Consider the following 17,118-nt stretch of genomic DNA (forward strand, 5'->3'; position numbering starts at 1 on the left):
AAAACTTGGTGGCATTGAAAAGAGGACTCAAAGACCTTTAATTTAATAGGTTATGGTCCACCTAATTCATTATGTTCTAAGACATGTGATTGTTTGAAGTTTACCTAAAACATAAAAGTTGATGGGTGACTTGTACAGATCCCTAAACGGACTATACAAGCCACCACGGGCCATCTAGGGTCCTGTGCAGGTTACCCCCACCTTGGCAGCCTCAGAAGGTTGGCCACCATGTCCTGAACAAGTCGTGGACCCATAAACAGATCATTTAGGGTGCCGTGAAGAATCCACAGTCCATTTTGAGTTCGTAGACTTGCCCGTTATCCTTCTTTAGCCATTTTAAAAAGTCTGAGGGGTTACACGAATGATTCATATATTAAGAGTAGAGTTGCAGAAGTGAGACATCCAAATTACACCTCTCGAAAGAAGTATAAGTGGTCGTTGTCAAATAAGGAATCTAACTTTCAGGTTAGGGTCGATCCCATGAGGAATATGGTTCAGACTTAGGCTAATTTACAATTATCTACGTTTAGTCAAATTACTTTTGAAAAAAGTTACAAAAAAGAGGGAATTTGTAAATAAAATAGTAGTTTTTGGATTTGTATCAATAAGTAACAAATAAGCACGATTCACAGTTTGAAATATCAATATGAGATGAAAACTAGGGCATAACTATTCCCCATAAGCTCTTAACGCAGTATTCCTAATAATAATAATTTTATTCTAGTGTTAGCATGCAAGGTTGATAAGCTAGGTATCCCTAAATGATTGGTCCTCCAAGTAGGGAATTTCACCACGCAACTTGGTCCATCTACGGGTGTGTACTTTACTAACCCTTACCCTTAACCCCGAATTATAAATACATTATTTGTATATAGTTACCATGTTTGTAAATTGGCAAGAGAAATATACCAACGGAAATACCCATAGTCTTTACACTATATGGCCTTGTATGCCCTCATTGTTTCCTTCTAGTTATGTTTCAATGGCTAGCTCTAATAAATAAGGTATCGAGTGTCATTTGTGTGTGCCATAGACTGGTGCGTGAATGGTTATAACTACACCGAATTATTTGGGATGTTTAAAATTTTACAAAAATGAATATAAAAATATCAAAAAATACCAATGTAATTCATATATGTAAAATATATTTTATTTTTAATTTTAATAATGACACATTTAGATATTTCTCTTAAGACTGGGCAGGTGAAAAAGACTACAAGCCAATTTTAGCTTACAAAAACTAATTTTATATAACAATTTAGTGAACTTTCATACACACTCATCAAAGACATTAGATAAAAAGTTTGAATTCAATAGTCTTTTCAAAGTCAGATACATCCTTAGGAGTTTCACAAAGCTTGATGGAAATGTGTCTCACAAAATTCTTCGGTCTACTTTTGTATAAGGGTATAGGAAAGGTAAAAAACTTGATCCTCATAGATTAGACAATCCAACAATATACCACAATTTTAAAATTTGGACCAAATTTACTTAAGTTTAAATAAATCCGCAACTATTGTACTAGATTTTCCCTTGAAATGAAGATTATTTTCGTGGAAAGTACTTGTTTTGCTTCTTTAATGAGTCTACATAGATGAATTCAGTTAGGCTGTGTTATAAGGTTTCATATTTAGATGGTTAAATAAAAACATAAAAAGAGTGTTAGAAAATGATAAAAAGTGTCCTCTTCAATAAATAACAACCTTCAAATAGATCACTTGTAAAACATTTATTTGTTGAAATAAAAATTAATCTAGAGAATGTGATTAATCAAGGGTACAATTGTATACACAAGTACAAACATATTGGCCAATAGTACCACCACTTGAGCAAAGACCATTCCCATTCTGTTTCTCAAAGCATTCTTTTTTGCAATCATAAAGTACACATCCTTTTGGATTTAGAATTTCGGTACAACTGTGTTGTGCATTCTCTTGACTAATATCCAATGTAGCTGCAATGATATTCATGAAAAATAACATTTGATCACACATGCAAAAAAAAGTTTGGAGTTTTTTTTTCCATCATAAGTTTATGACATTACTATCTATATGTGCATTGTCATGCAAAATTAACTGAGGGACATATACATAGTCGGTTAGAGTAGTAACCTATTATTTTTTTCTTCTATGAACATAGAGAATTTTTATACATTCAGGTGAAGTTGACCAATAACATTAGGTAATTAATTCTCTATATAAACTCAAAGGTAGTTGCTTGAAAAAAACAAAGAAACAACCTATTACAACCAATGACATTACACATATATATCATGAAACATTCCTCAAATTATCAATATATAATATTTATAACTCAAAAGTTTAAACATCAATATATCACAAAATTGAAGAGGCTAAATCTCAAATTTAAAAATGACTAAAGAATATAAAAGGCAAACCTAAAATAATTAGAAGAAAAAAATGAGCAAAGTTCAAGAACTTGTCCATTCTTAATCAAAATTAATCTCAAAATTAATTTCAAAGGTATACTATAGTGCAAAGTGCAAGAGGCTATTAATAGTGTCTTTTTGCAAGATTTTTATATATTAAAATAGAGAGTAATATCAAACTCATTTATTTGTTTCCAATTTATAATTTGTTTTGCTTGTTGAAAAGTTATGGAAAGTTGTTCAAAAGTTTGACAAGGATGAGATCTTTGAAAATTTATAAGGTAAAATAATTATTTATATTCTATTTCAAAATCATATATATGTTATATATATATATATATATAATATGATATAATAGTATGGTAAATGTATATATACTTTTCCTAAACTGATTAAAAGATCAAACCTGAAAGAATTGACGCTATTTTAATCTTGAAAATTATTTTTTTGCCATTTTTATACAACTAGTTGTTAGTACTTAAATATTTTTGAGAAAAAGAAAAGTTGTATATCATAAGTGTTGTAAAAGATATAAAAATTAATATTAGAGTATTATTTTCTGACAAAGATAAAAATTGCATTCAGATTGGAGGTTCGAACAACAGTAACATACCAAATGTAATCCACAAGTGAGATATTGAGAGAGTAGAAAGCAAGCATACTTTATCCTTACCATAATGACATAGAGAGGTCATTTTCAAAAACGCCTTAGCTTAGAAAAAAGTATTCGATAAAGGATTAAAGAAAATAAATAATTAAAATAGCAAGATACAAAATAAATAAGCAATTGATCATAGTAATTGTAACACCTCGGAAACAAGACTTAGAAAATACAACAGAAAAACACCAGAAACATTGAACCACGACAAGGTTAACGGACCGCGAAAGGGACCACGGTCCATCGACCTGCACGTGGATTTACATCCAGCCCAGGATTGCTAGACCACGGTATGCTTCACTGGTCATGGACCACCTCACGAGCTCTACTGGTACTTGTGGGAGCCAGACAGACTTCACCAGGCCCAAACGTTAGACTACGACGTCCTTCACGGGCCGTTGTCCTGACGATGGGCCGTGATAGTGGTTGTGGAAGGCCACCCTTACAACCGGTAGCCACAAGACAAAGGACCACGACTAGCTTGACGGTCCGTGGTCCCTTTGACGGTCTGTCAGAGGGGCCGTGGTCAGTTGCGTTAGACTTTTAAGTCAAGGGTCATTTAGTCTTTTCCCTATGTGTTAGACCCCTAAACTACGTTGCTTAACCCCTAAACAACGTAGTTTTGATCAGTTTTAGCCTAGTAACTTAATTAGAACTTACCCTAACCAATTCCTCCTAAAAGAAATCGATCAACCAAGAAAAAAAAAGAGAAAGCAGCAACCAAACCCCTCTCAAAGAATGCAGTAATTTTCCCTCAGTTTAAGCCTTGAAATAGAAAGATTTCTCTGTGGAATTCATCACCATGTATGTGGGATTTCACTAATGGGTTCCTTTCACCCATTAGGTCCCTAAAATTCAGTCAGATTCTTGATTACCTTCATATTATCTAGACCTAAGGTTTCTTGAATGTTAGAAATTGTTGTGAATTAGTTGTTAGAATATTCCTAATCAGATTTTCATGTTGTTGTAATGTTGTCGCTTAGTTCCTTGCATGAAATTCAAAATCCTAGTTGTGTAGATTCGTTTAGTCCATGAATTACACTAGCTAAGACAGAAAAGCAGATATACATGCCTTAGTTTTCAAATGTTTCATTACCAGTATTTAATGTTGCATATTCAGTTAGCATATCAGAACATTGAGCTATCCAGTATATTTCATTTATGTTGTATTGTACATATATTCAGTTGGGAGTAGATTTAATACCGAGTTAGACTAGGGTCAGTCACCTTCATAGTCCTAGAACTACGTGCCCCCGTAGGTTTGTAAGTCTGTTTGTGAGCATTATATTTTAGTGATCAAGCAAGTAATGAATGTGTATACCTATGGCAAGGTATATTGGGTCCTCTCGATGGGGCTTATACATCGGACTCCACATTTAGATCATGTTGTTTTATGTCGGTTATTAGTAGCTCCGACAGTCAGACTCTAGTGCATTAATCAGGTTCCTAGTTATATTTCAGTATTCAGTTTTAGCATGTTATGTACTTGGTCATTGAATTCAGTTTAGTTCATATTCAGCATATCTAAGTATCTTTTATTATGTTCAGATTATATCATTTTTCACTATGCCTTGTTCAGTTATATGTTTGTTCAGGTGTATTCTATCATGCATGCTCAGTACCTTTCAAGTACTGATGCATACTCTGCGCTACATCTTCTCGTGATGTAGGTTCAGGTACTCAACATCGAGATCATGCATAGATCGGCTCCCGATCACCGTTTCAACAGATTTAGTGGTGAGTCCTCATATTACTAGGACAATAGATATTATTCTATATTTAGTCTTTTCATTTCAGTTTTCAATATTTGCTAGAGTTAGCTGGGGCATGCCCGAGCATCTCTAGTCAGTTAGAGGCTTATTTCAGACATAAACAGATTCAACTTTAGTAATTGAGTCATAGTTTAGTATCTTAAACTCATTGTCAGTATTTATATATATTCAGACTTAGATTGGGTATTCCCCATCATTTAGTTTATCTCATGTTTTTAGCTTCCGCTTAGTATTTGTTAAAGTATTCTTATGATAAGCCAACTTAGGGTTAGATTGGGGTCACTCGTGATCCCAGGTCCTGTATAATCGTTAAGGGGGTAGCCTCAGGGCGTGACAAACTTGGTATTAGAGCATTAGGTTTAAGTTTCCAAGGATGTATGAAAAGCCGCACTAAGTAGAGTCTTTTTCATGGGTGTGAAGTGCACCACATCTAATGAGAGGAAAGCTACAAAGTGTTTTAGGAAAACTTCACTTTCTTGCTATTCTTATCGTCCCTGGGTATGATCTAACTTCTTATTCATCGTTATGCGCTTCAGATCATGCCTCTTCGTAGAGCTTAGGCAAGTAATGCGAATGCCCGCAACGCTAACACAGTTCCTCCCATTCCAGAACAACATGTTTCGAATCTAGAGTTTCGTAACGCTATTTAACTTTTGGCTCAGAATGTGACCAACCAGAAAAATTAGCGGGCCCCAGTTCCTACAAATGTTAATATTGGGTCAGCACCAGCCAGGGTCTGAGACTTCGTCCGTATGAATCCACAAGAATTTCTAGGGTCGCAAGTTGGAGAAGATCCCCAGACCTTCATTGATGAGGTCAAGAAAATCTTTGGAGTGATGCAAGTGACTAGAAATGACAGGGTAAAGTTGGTCTCCTACAAGCTTAAGGATGTAGCTCACATCTCGTTTACTCATGGAAAGAAAATATGGCTACGGATGCAGTTCCTATAACTTGGGAATGTTTTAATAAAGCTTTTCTGGACAAGTTCTTCCCAACAGAGTTGATGGAGGCAAAAGCTCAGGAGTTCATAATTTGAGGCAAGGTAGCATGTCAATCCAAGAGTATGGAATCAAGTTTACCCAACTCTCCAAGTATTCTCCGCATATGGTTGCTGATTCGAGGGCATGGATGAATAAGTTTCTATTAGGAGTATCCGACCTAGTCAAAACAGACAGTCAGAACGCTATGTTGTTGGAAGATATGAATATCTCTAGGCTTATGACTCATGATCAGCACGTCGAGGGACACAAGCTTAGGGAACATGCTAAGGACAATAAGAAGGCTAGGACAGGTAACTATGAGTACTCTCAACAGAACTCGAGTGGTGGAAATCACTCTCAGTTTCAGCAGAAATCTTCAGCTCCAGTACCTTGATCATCTAGTGCTCCATCCTCCAAGTGCTAACAATATCAGAAAGGTAAGGCATCAGGCTCTTAGTCTCAGCAGAGTATTTCAGGTAATAAGACCTACCCAACTTGTCCAAAAAGTAGTAAGAACCATCCAGGCGAGTGTCTTTCACGAAAATAAGGGTGTTTTTGATGTGGTCAGTCTGACCATAGGTTGAGGGACTTCCCTTCCTCTAAACAAGGACATGGAGGTAAAAATAGTAGGGCTCAGTCTACAGCTCCACCAGCACCAGCAGCTCGCCCAACTCAACAGGGTGCTTTATCTGGTACAGGTGGCGGTCAGCGCTAGAACAGGTTGTATGCTCTTCAAGCTCACCAGGATCAAGAAGATTCTCCTTATGTGGTCACTGGTACATTACGAGTCTTTCACTTAGATGTTTATGCTTTGTTAGAGCCACGGGCTACTCTTTCCTTTGTAACTCCATATATAGCAGTGAACATTGGTGTCAGTTCAGAAACTCTCTCAGAACCCTTTTTAGTCTCTACTCCAGTTGGCGACCTAGTTATAGCTAGATGGGTATACAGAAATTGCCTTGTCACAGTCTCTGAGAAAGTTACCTGAGTTGATCTTGTAGAGTTAGAAATGGTAGACTTTAATATCATTCTAGGCATGGATTAGTTACATTCTTGTTATTCCTCAGTCGATTGTAGAACTAGGATCGTTCCTTTCCAGTTTCCAGATGAGCCTGTCTTAGAATGGAAGGGTAGTAGTTCAGTGTCTATGGGTCTATTTATTTCTTACCTTAAGGCTAGAAAGATTATTTCCAAGGGGTATATATATCATCTAGTTCAGGTTAAGGATTCGAGCTCTAAAACACCAACTCTTGAGTCAGTTCCTATAGTAAGTGAGTTCCTAGAAGTGAGTTCCTAGAAGTGTTTTCAAAAGACCTTCCCGGAGTTCCTCCCGAAAGGGAAATCAACTTTGGAATCGATATCCTTCCAGATACCCAGCCTATTTCTATTCCTCCTTACAAAATGGCTCCAGCTGAGCTTAAGGAATTGAAAGAGTAGTTGAAAGACCTTCTAGATAAGGGCTTCATCATACCCAGTATTTCCCCATGGGGTGCACTAATGTTGTTCGTGAAAAATAAAGATGGTTCTCTCAGGATGTGCATTGACTATCAGTAGTTAAACAAAGTGACAATATAGAATAAGTACCCTATCCTCAGGATGGATGACTTGTTTGACCAACTTCAGGGTGCTAGTCATTTTTCGAAGATAGACCTCAGATCCGGTTATCATCAGCTTAGAGTCAGAGATTGTCACATCCCTAAAACACCCTTCATAACTCGGTATGGTCATTATGAATTTGTAGTTTTGTCATTTGGACTAACCAATGCTCCTACAACTTTCATAGATTTGATAAACAGGGTGTTCAAGCAGTATTTGGACTTGTTCCTTATCGTCTTTATGGAGGATATCCTCATTTACTCTAGGAATGACGAAGAACATGCGACTCATTTGAGGGTTGTCCTGCAAACTCTCAAAGATCACCACTTATTCGCTAAGTTTAGCAAATGTGAGTTTTGTTTACAATCAGTCGCTTTCCTTGGACATATAGTATCTAGCGAAGGGATCTGAGTGGATTCTCATAAAATAGAGGCAGTGAAACAATGGCCGAGACCCACCTCTCCTACAGATATCAGAAGTTTCTTGGGTTTGGCTGGTTATTACAGAATGTTCATGGAAGGATTTTCATCCATAGCTTCTCCATGGACTAAGTTGACTCAGAAAAATGTTAAGTTTAGGGGTTAGACGAGTGTGAGAAAAGCTTTGCAGAATTGAAAACTAGGTTGACTACAACTCCTATTTTAACTCTACCAGAGGGTTTAGTCGGCCTAGGTTGTGTGTTGATGCAGCGATGTAAGGTTATAGCTTATGCTTCTATACAACTTAAGTTGCATGAAAAGAACTATCCAACTCATGACCTTGAGCTTGCAGCCATAATATTTGCCCTAAAATTTTGGAGACATTACTTGTATAGTGTTCACGTAGATGTGTTCACAGACCATAAAATGTTTTCACCCAGAAAAAGTTGAATCTTCGCCAGAGGAGATGACTTGAATTCTTCAAGGACTATGATATGAATGTGCTCTACCATCCTGGTAAGGCTAATGTAGTAGCTACTTAGCAGACTTTCTGTGGTAGTGTAGGACATGTTGATGAAGAAAGGAAATAATTTGCAAAAGATGTTCACCGGCTTGCTCGATTAGGAGTTTGCCTTATGAACAAAATCAGATGATGGTGTGACAGTTCAGAATAGGTCTAAATCTTCATTGGTAGCGGAGCTTAAGGAAAAAAAGACAATGATCATATATTGCTTTAATTGAAGGGTGTAGTTCATCAGCAGAAAGTTGAGGTTTTCTCCCAATGGGGAGATGGTGTGCTTTTCTACTAGGGTCGTTTATGTGTTCCTAAGGTGGGTGAGTCTAGATAGAAGATCCTTGTAAAAGCCCATAACTCCAAGTATTCTATTCATCCAGGTGACACTAAGATGTACCTTGATATGTGGGAAGTCTTTTGGTGGAATGACATGAAGAGGGCTATAGCAGATTTTGTGGCTAAGTGCCCCATTTGTCAACAAGTGAAGGTAGAACATTAGAAACTAGGAGGTATGACTTAAGAGATCAACATTCCTACATGGAAGTGGGAAATTATAAACATGGACTTCATTACTGGTTTACCTCGTACTCGTAGACAATCCTTGAATTACTAATGCATGAAACATGTCCCATATGATCACAAGTGTACATAACCAGTTCTCTCGTGGAACTCACACACAAATTGTTAGTGAACCGGCGCGAGAACCTGTTCCGACTACTTGATGCATAGTACTCCTAGAGGCTTGGTGTAAATATTATTTTGGATTATGTTGACTTTAAGTTCCCTACCTTGTCAGCTTAGTATGTATATATATCTCTAGATGTGTTGGATTGCCACTTTTACCAATTGATATTATCTCGATGTCCCTTTAATTATACTATTCTTACTTTAATTATGATCTCACCGCTCCAAAAATAGTACTTTAGTCATTATGCTATATGGCCTTGTCTGCCCTCATTGTTTCCTTATAGTTATATTTTAATGGATAGCTCTTTTAAATAAGATATCGAGTGTCAGTTGAGCGTGCCCTATAATGGGGCATGGCAAGTTATACCTACACCAAATTATTTGGTACATGTTAAAATTTTCAAAAAAGAAAATAAAAATATCAAACCATACCAAAGAAATTTATATATATAAAATATATTTTAATTTTAATTTTAAATAATGACACTTTTATATATTTCTCTTAGGCCTGGGTTCATGAAAAATACTACAAGCCAATTATAGTTTTCATAATTAATTTTATATTACAATTTAGTGAACAATCATAGACTTTAGATGAAAAGTTAGAATTCAATAGTTTTTCAAAGTTGGATACATCCTTAGGAGTTTCAAAAAAATTGATAGAAATGTGTCTCATAATATGTGAGGGTCTACTTCCGTTTAAGGGTTTAGGAAAGGGAAAAAACCTAATCCTCCTAGATTATTGAAAAAAGTTAAAAAGTCCTTAAAACTAATTAAAAGGGACAATGGTCGTAGTCAATAAAAAATCCAACGAAGAGTCGGGGTTGAATCCCATAGAGAATGATATATCGTAAATAATCCCTATCAAGAAATTTGGATTTTAAGATCGCTCTTTTGCAATGGTAAGAACAAGTGGGTAGATACTTCCACCTATTAAATATAAAGCTTTGGTTATCAATTATCACAATTAAACTAAAATATCAAATAATTCAAAAGTTATTAAGAAATCTAGGAGTGGGGAGATTGAAAATCAGTGTCACATAGGGGTAATTGTGCTGCTCTATAGTAATGAACATTCATGAATAAGCTAAGTCTTCTTCGTTGACACTAAAGATCTTTTGATCTCAAAGCATCTATGCATAAAATCTCTTTTTGGTCACATATACATGCCAACCTAAACAACTAAATACCTTACTATATTCTCTTAAAAGAACAAGGCAAATAGATTCGACCCATAACCTCTATTTTCATGCAAGTTAGAGACATCAAACCTAAATTGCTAGTATCATACTAATTACCCACTCCAATCAAACTCTTTTGACCATCAACCGGAGTCCGGAAGTAGGAATTAAGTTTGCAACCTTAACCCATAAATAAATCTCATGATAATTACACCAAATTCATGCAGAAATAGTAGAAAAATAGAGCATAGCACAATACCCACTACATTAAATCAACAACCAACCACATAATTTCACCCCTAGATCTTGGGGTTTTAGTCACCCATCACAAAAAGTAAAGAGATTATACCTTCCATAAAAGCAGCCATGGGTAACATGAAATTAAGCAATTACAAGTAAACTCAGTTTGGATTCAACTACAATTTGTCAATTTCAAGCACAAAGTTGTAAAACCCCCAAAGCAAGAAAAGTATTCTTCAAAGGTAAAGTGTTCTCTCTCTAAACTCTTCACACACTTTGATATGATATTATATGTTCTATGTCATCTGATATTTAATTACTCTCTCCTTTAGTCTATTTATAATTTTCCAAAATTAGGCCCAATATTCCAATAGGTGACTCAATCGACGACATTAGTCGGGCACACCAAACTCGTTCGCGCATCGCCTCTTGCTCCTCAACTCTTCTTTGATGCTCTAGGCTTCAGGTAATTTGAATCTCTGTTGGCGAACTCGATTGTGTCAACCTTTCACATTTTGCGATTCGCTGAGTACCACCTTGTTTCTCCTTTCAAGCATTCAATTTTTTTCTTTTCACACTGTCATTTTGTGTGATGTTCATCAATGCCACCTTTCTCATTTGGCATATCTCCATCTCCACTAGTGTACGCCGACCTGATTTGATAGGCATAAGTACTATGCACTGTCATTTTAGGCGAGGTCGTGCTCAATTGGCAATCCAGCCTTCTTGTTAGGCGATCAACAATGTATGTTTGCCTTTTTTTTTGCATTTTCGGTCATTCTTTCAAACATCAATACTTGTGTCACCCCCTGAGACTACACCCTAGATGTGGCCGACACACGAGAACCATTACTAGTCCCCAAGAAAACCCTTGGCCTGACTGACTAGTTAACGGAAGACTTACTTACGCAATAAAAAGCTTAAAAAAAAAAATTGAACATTTCAACTCAAAAAAAACTCAACTCAAACTGTGTAAAATACTCAATAAAATAAGTAGAGCAGTTTGCATAAACATCTCAAGGAAGAGTAAATACTGAAAGACTACTCAACTTTATTTATCTATGAAGTCTCTATTACTGTAGATGGATCTCGTGACAAGGCCCTTGACATCTCAAGACAACTGACTAGAAAATAAATTTGAAGTCCCCTAGAATGCAAGGATGCTCACCCAAGCTATCTGAAGTGCAAACTGATCTAAAGAAAATGTCGGTTGATGATCCTAAACAGTTGTATCTCCATTACAATAAGATGCAGGTGGAACGACATTAGTACATTGAATGTACGAGTATGTGCTATGGATAACTAAACAAATAACTGGATTGAAGGACCGAAAGCAACTCAACTTAATTAATACATAAATATGAAGTAAAAACCATTTAAGCTTTACAATAAGATATGCAATAAAAGCAATATGAAAATCATATACTTTACTTTGTGAGGATTTTCTCTTACCGACGACCATTACTATGAACCTAGAAATGATACAACGTTTCACCCATGTTACAAGGGTCATTCTATACCTTGTCCGGGTATAGGATGCTACTGTAACTATTGATCCATCTAAAAGGCCTTCTAAGAAGCAGTGAGGAGTCGCATGAAGAATCAGTGCTATCCTATCCTATACCGGCTACGTATTTTTATGAGACTTTTGAGCTACACTAGACTCTTACCGAATTCGGTTATTGATACTACTCCCAAAATAATCAATATCAGTTATGCTCAATTCACCCTTTATAAAGAAAGGGACTATTACTTTACTTATCACTTTGCTCAATCACCCTTTACAAAGAAAGGGAATATTACTTTACTAAAGTACATTTCAAAAACATCAATCATACTCTTTCTTTTTCTCAACCATCAAATAGTATATATAAAACCATTTGTTTCTTCCTTTAAAGAATTTGTTCGAAACTTGCATTTAAAACGTATACCTATGGACTTATCTTTCATGTAAAAGATCGATATATAAAAACATAAAACTTTTATACTTTTATGAAAATAGTGCTATTTTTCAATATAAAAATGATACACTTGTAACCCTTTAAGTTCCCTTAAACCCTTTTTTAAAATCATGCTTTTAAACTTTTCTCTTTAACTAACTTTCGTTTCCAAAATCAATATAAGGAAAATTACTCGCTCAAAATACTTTTAGTAAAACTCAATATATATATATATAGAGAGAGAGAGAGAGACAGAGAAAGAGAGAGAGAGAGAGAGAGTTCATATGGAACTACAGACATTATTAATAATTCAAGAATTTCAATACATAAAGTATCACAATCTCATCATATATGAATCACATAAAAGTGAGGGAAGAACCATAGACTCAACTTGCTACTGACTGAATTGAGATGTTGGGTTTGAGGACGAACTAGTCAAACACTATGAATAGCCTTACATACCTGGAAAGAACAAAGTTTTTGGTGAAATCGACGAAACTCAAAGAATACTCAAAACCCTAGCTTGTCTCCTCTTGGGACCTTTCTTTAATGTCTTGAAGTGTTAATGAACGAAAACTAAATGATTAATACTTCTAAGCCCTTAATTAGGTGTAAACCATCGTGGTTTAGATTAGAATAGGGGTTAAAATGGTGTAGTTGAAGTACCAAACACATATGGGAAAGAACAAAGCCACCCTAGCCTAAAAGACCGTTGAGGTGTCTTAAAAGGGAGGTTTCACAAACCATTTAAGGCCCCACGGTCTGTGAAACAGATCACCTACCAAATAGCAGGTCGTGAAGCTTTACCTTCCCAACAAGGTTTCACTAAAATGAACATAACTTTTTACTCCGAACTCGAAATGAGGCAAACTTAGTGGCGTTGAAAAGAGGAATCAAAGACCTTTAATTTGATAGGTTATAAGCCACCTAATTCATTATGTCCTGAGAGATGTGATTGTTTGAAGTTCACCTAAAACTTAAAAGTTGATGGGTGACTTGTACAGATCCCTAAATGGACTGTGCAAACCACCATGGGCCATCTAGGGTCCTGTGCAGGTTACCCTCACCTTAGCAGCCTCGAAAGGTTGGCCACCATGTCTTGAACAGACCTTGGACCCCTAAACAGACCGTTTAGGGTGCCGTGAAGAGTCCACAATCCAATTTAGGATCGTAGACTTGTATGTTATCCCTCTTTAGCCATTTTAAAAAGTTTGAGGGGTTACACCAATTATTCAAATTTTAAGAGTTGAGTTGCGAGGTGTAATACACCCAAATTACACCTCCCGAAAGAAGTATAAGTGGTCGTTGTCAAATCAAGAACTTAACTTTCAAGTTAGGGTCGATCCCACGAGAAATGTGGTTTAGACTTAAGGTAACTTACAATTATCTACGTTTAGTCAAATGATTTTTAAAAAAAGTAACAAATGGGGGGAATTTGTAAATAAAATAAGAGTTTGTTGATTTGTATCAATAAGTAACAAATAAGCAAGAATCACAATTTGAAATATCAATATGAGATGAAAACTAGGGCATAAGTGTTCCCCACAAGCTCTTAACGTTGTATTCCTAATAATAGTAACTATATTCTAGTGTTAGCATGCAAGGTTGATAAGCTAGGTGTCCCTAAGTGATTGGTCCTCCAAGTAGGGAATTTCACCACTCAACTTGGTCCGTCTACGGGTGTGTACTTTACTAACGCTTACCCTTAAACCCGTATTATAAATATATTATTTGTATGTAGTTACCGTGTTTGTAAATTGGTAAGCAAAATATACCAACGAAAATACCCATAGTCTTTACGCTATATGGCCTTGTCGGCAATCATTGTTTCCTTCTAGTTATGTTTCAATGGCTAGATCTGTTAAATAAGGTATCAAGTGTCATTTTGTGTGCCATAGACTAGTGCGTGAATAGTTACAACTACACCAAATTATTTGGTACGTTTAAAATTTTACAAAAATGAATATAAAAATATCAAAAAATACCAATGAAATTCATATATATAAAATATATTTTATTTTAAATTTTAAATAACGACACATTTAAATATTTCTCATAAGACTGGGTTTGTGAAAAAGACTACAAGCCAATTTTAGGTTTCAAAAACTACTTTTATATAGCAATTTAGTGAACTTTCATACACACTCATTAGAGACATTAGACAAAAGTTTGAATTCGATAGTCTTTTGTATAAGGGTATAGGAAATGTGTCTCACAAAACTCGAGGGTCTACTTTTGTATAAGGGTATAGGAAAGGAAAAAAACTTGATCCTCATAGATTAGACAATCCATCAATATACCACACCGTTAAAATTTGAACCAAAGTTACCTAAGTTCAAATAAATCTGCAATTATTGCACTAGAGTTTCCCTTGAAATGAAGATTATTTTCATGGAAAGTACTTGTTTTGCTTCATTAATGAGTCTACGTAGATGAATTTAGTTAGGTTGCATTTTAAGGTTTCATATTTAGTTGGTTAAATAAAAACATAAAAAAAATGTTAGAAAAGGATAAAACCATCCTCTTAAATAAATAACAACCTTCAAATAGATCACTTGTAAACCATTTATTTGTTTAAATAAAAATTAATATAGAGAATTTGATTAATCAAGGGTACAATTGTATACACAAGTACAAACATATTGGCCAATAGTACCACCACTTGAGCAAAGACCATTCCCATTGTGTTTCTCAAAGCATTCTTTTTTGCAATCATAAAGTACACATCCTTTTGGATTTAGAATTTCGGTACATCTGTGTTGTGCATTCGCATGACTAATATCCAATGTAGCTGCAATAAAATTCATGAAAAACAACATTTGATTACACACATGCGAAAAAGTAAGTTTGGAGTTTTTTTTCCATCATAAGTTTATGACATTACTATCTATATGTGCATTGTCATGCAAAATTAACTTAGGGAAATATACATAGTCGGTCAGAGTAGTAACCTATATTTTTTCTTCTATGAACATAGAGAATTTTTATATATTCAGGTGAAGTTTACCAATAGCATTAGGTAATTAACTCTCTATATAAACTCAAAGATGGTTACTTGAAAAACAAAGAAACAACCTATTACAACCAATGAAATTACACATATATATCATGAAACATTCCTCAAATTATCAGTATATAAAATTTATAACTCAAAAGTTTAAATATCAATATATCAAAAAATTGAAGAGGCTAAATCTCAAATTTAAAATGACTAAAGAATATAAACGACAAACCTGATATAATGAGAAGAAAACAAAGAGCAAAGTTCAAAAACTTGTCCATTCTTAATCAAAATTAATCTCAAATTAATTTCAAAGGTATACTATAGTGCAAAGTGTAAGAGGCTATTTATAGTGTCTTTTTGCAAGATTTTGATACATTAAAATAGAGAATAATATCAAACTCATTCATTTCTTTTCCATTTATAATTTGTTTCCTTGTTGAAAGTTATGGAAAGTTGTTCAAAAGTTTGAATAGGATGAGATCTTCGAAAATTTGTAAGGTAAAATAATTATTTATATTCTAATTCAAAATCATATATATGTTATATATATATATAATATGATAGAATAGTATGGTAAATTTATATATATATTTCCTAAACTGATTAAAAGGTCAAACCTCAAAAGAATTGATGCTATTTTAATGGTGAAAATTATTTTTTCCCTTTTTTATACAACTAGCTGTTAGTACTTAAATATTTTTGAGAAAGACAAGTTGTTTATCATAAGTGTTCTAAAAAATATAAATAATTAATATTATAGTATTATTTTCTGAAAAATAAAAGCTGCTTTCAGATTGGAGATTCCAACTACAGTAACATACCAACTGTAATTCACAAGTGAGATATTCAGAGAGTAGAAAGCAACCACACTTTATCCTTACCATAATGAGGTAGAGAGGTCATTTTCAAAAAAAACCTTAGCTTAAAACAAATGTCTTCGATGAAAGATTAAAGAAAATAAATAATTAAAATAGCAAAATACAAAATAAGTAATCAATTGATCATAGTAATTGTAACACCTCGAAAACCAGACTTAGAAAATGCAGCAGAAAAACACCAGAAACTGTGAACCACGGCAGGTTTCACGGACCGTGAAAGGGACCACGGTCTGTCGACCTGCCCATGGATTTACACCCAGCCAAGGACTGGTGGACCACGGGACCCTTCACGGGTGATGGACCACCTCACGGGCCGTACTGGTGCTCGTGGGAGCCAAGCAGAGTTCACCAGGCCCAGACGTCAAACCACGGGGATGGGCCGTGGTAGTGGCCATGGAAGGCCACCCTCAGAACCAGTAGCCACTGGACCAAGGACCACGACCAGCTTGACAGTCTGTGGTCCCTTTGACGGTCCTTCAGAGGGGCTGTGGTCAGCTCTGTCATACTTTAAAGTCAGGGGTCATTTGGTCTTTTCCCTACACGTTGGACCCCTAGACGACGACGTTTTACCCCTAAACTACGTAGTTTTTGATAGTTTTAGCCTAATAACTTAATCAAAACTTACCCTAACCAATTCATCCTAAAATAAATTGATCAACCAAAAAAAAAAGAGAGAAAGCAGCGACCAAATACCTCTCCAAGAACGCAGAAAGTTTCCCTTCGTTTCAACCCCAAAATCAAACGTTTTCTCCGTGGAATTCATTACCAGGTATGTGGAATTTTACTAGCGGGTTCTTTTCACCCATTAGGTCCCTAGAATTCAGTCAAATTCTTAATTCCCTTCATATTATCTAGACCTA

This window comes from Solanum tuberosum, unplaced genomic scaffold (genome assembly GCF_000226075.1).
Source record: "Solanum tuberosum cultivar DM 1-3 516 R44 unplaced genomic scaffold, SolTub_3.0 scf00025, whole genome shotgun sequence".
Taxonomy (NCBI): Eukaryota; Viridiplantae; Streptophyta; class Magnoliopsida; order Solanales; family Solanaceae; genus Solanum; species Solanum tuberosum.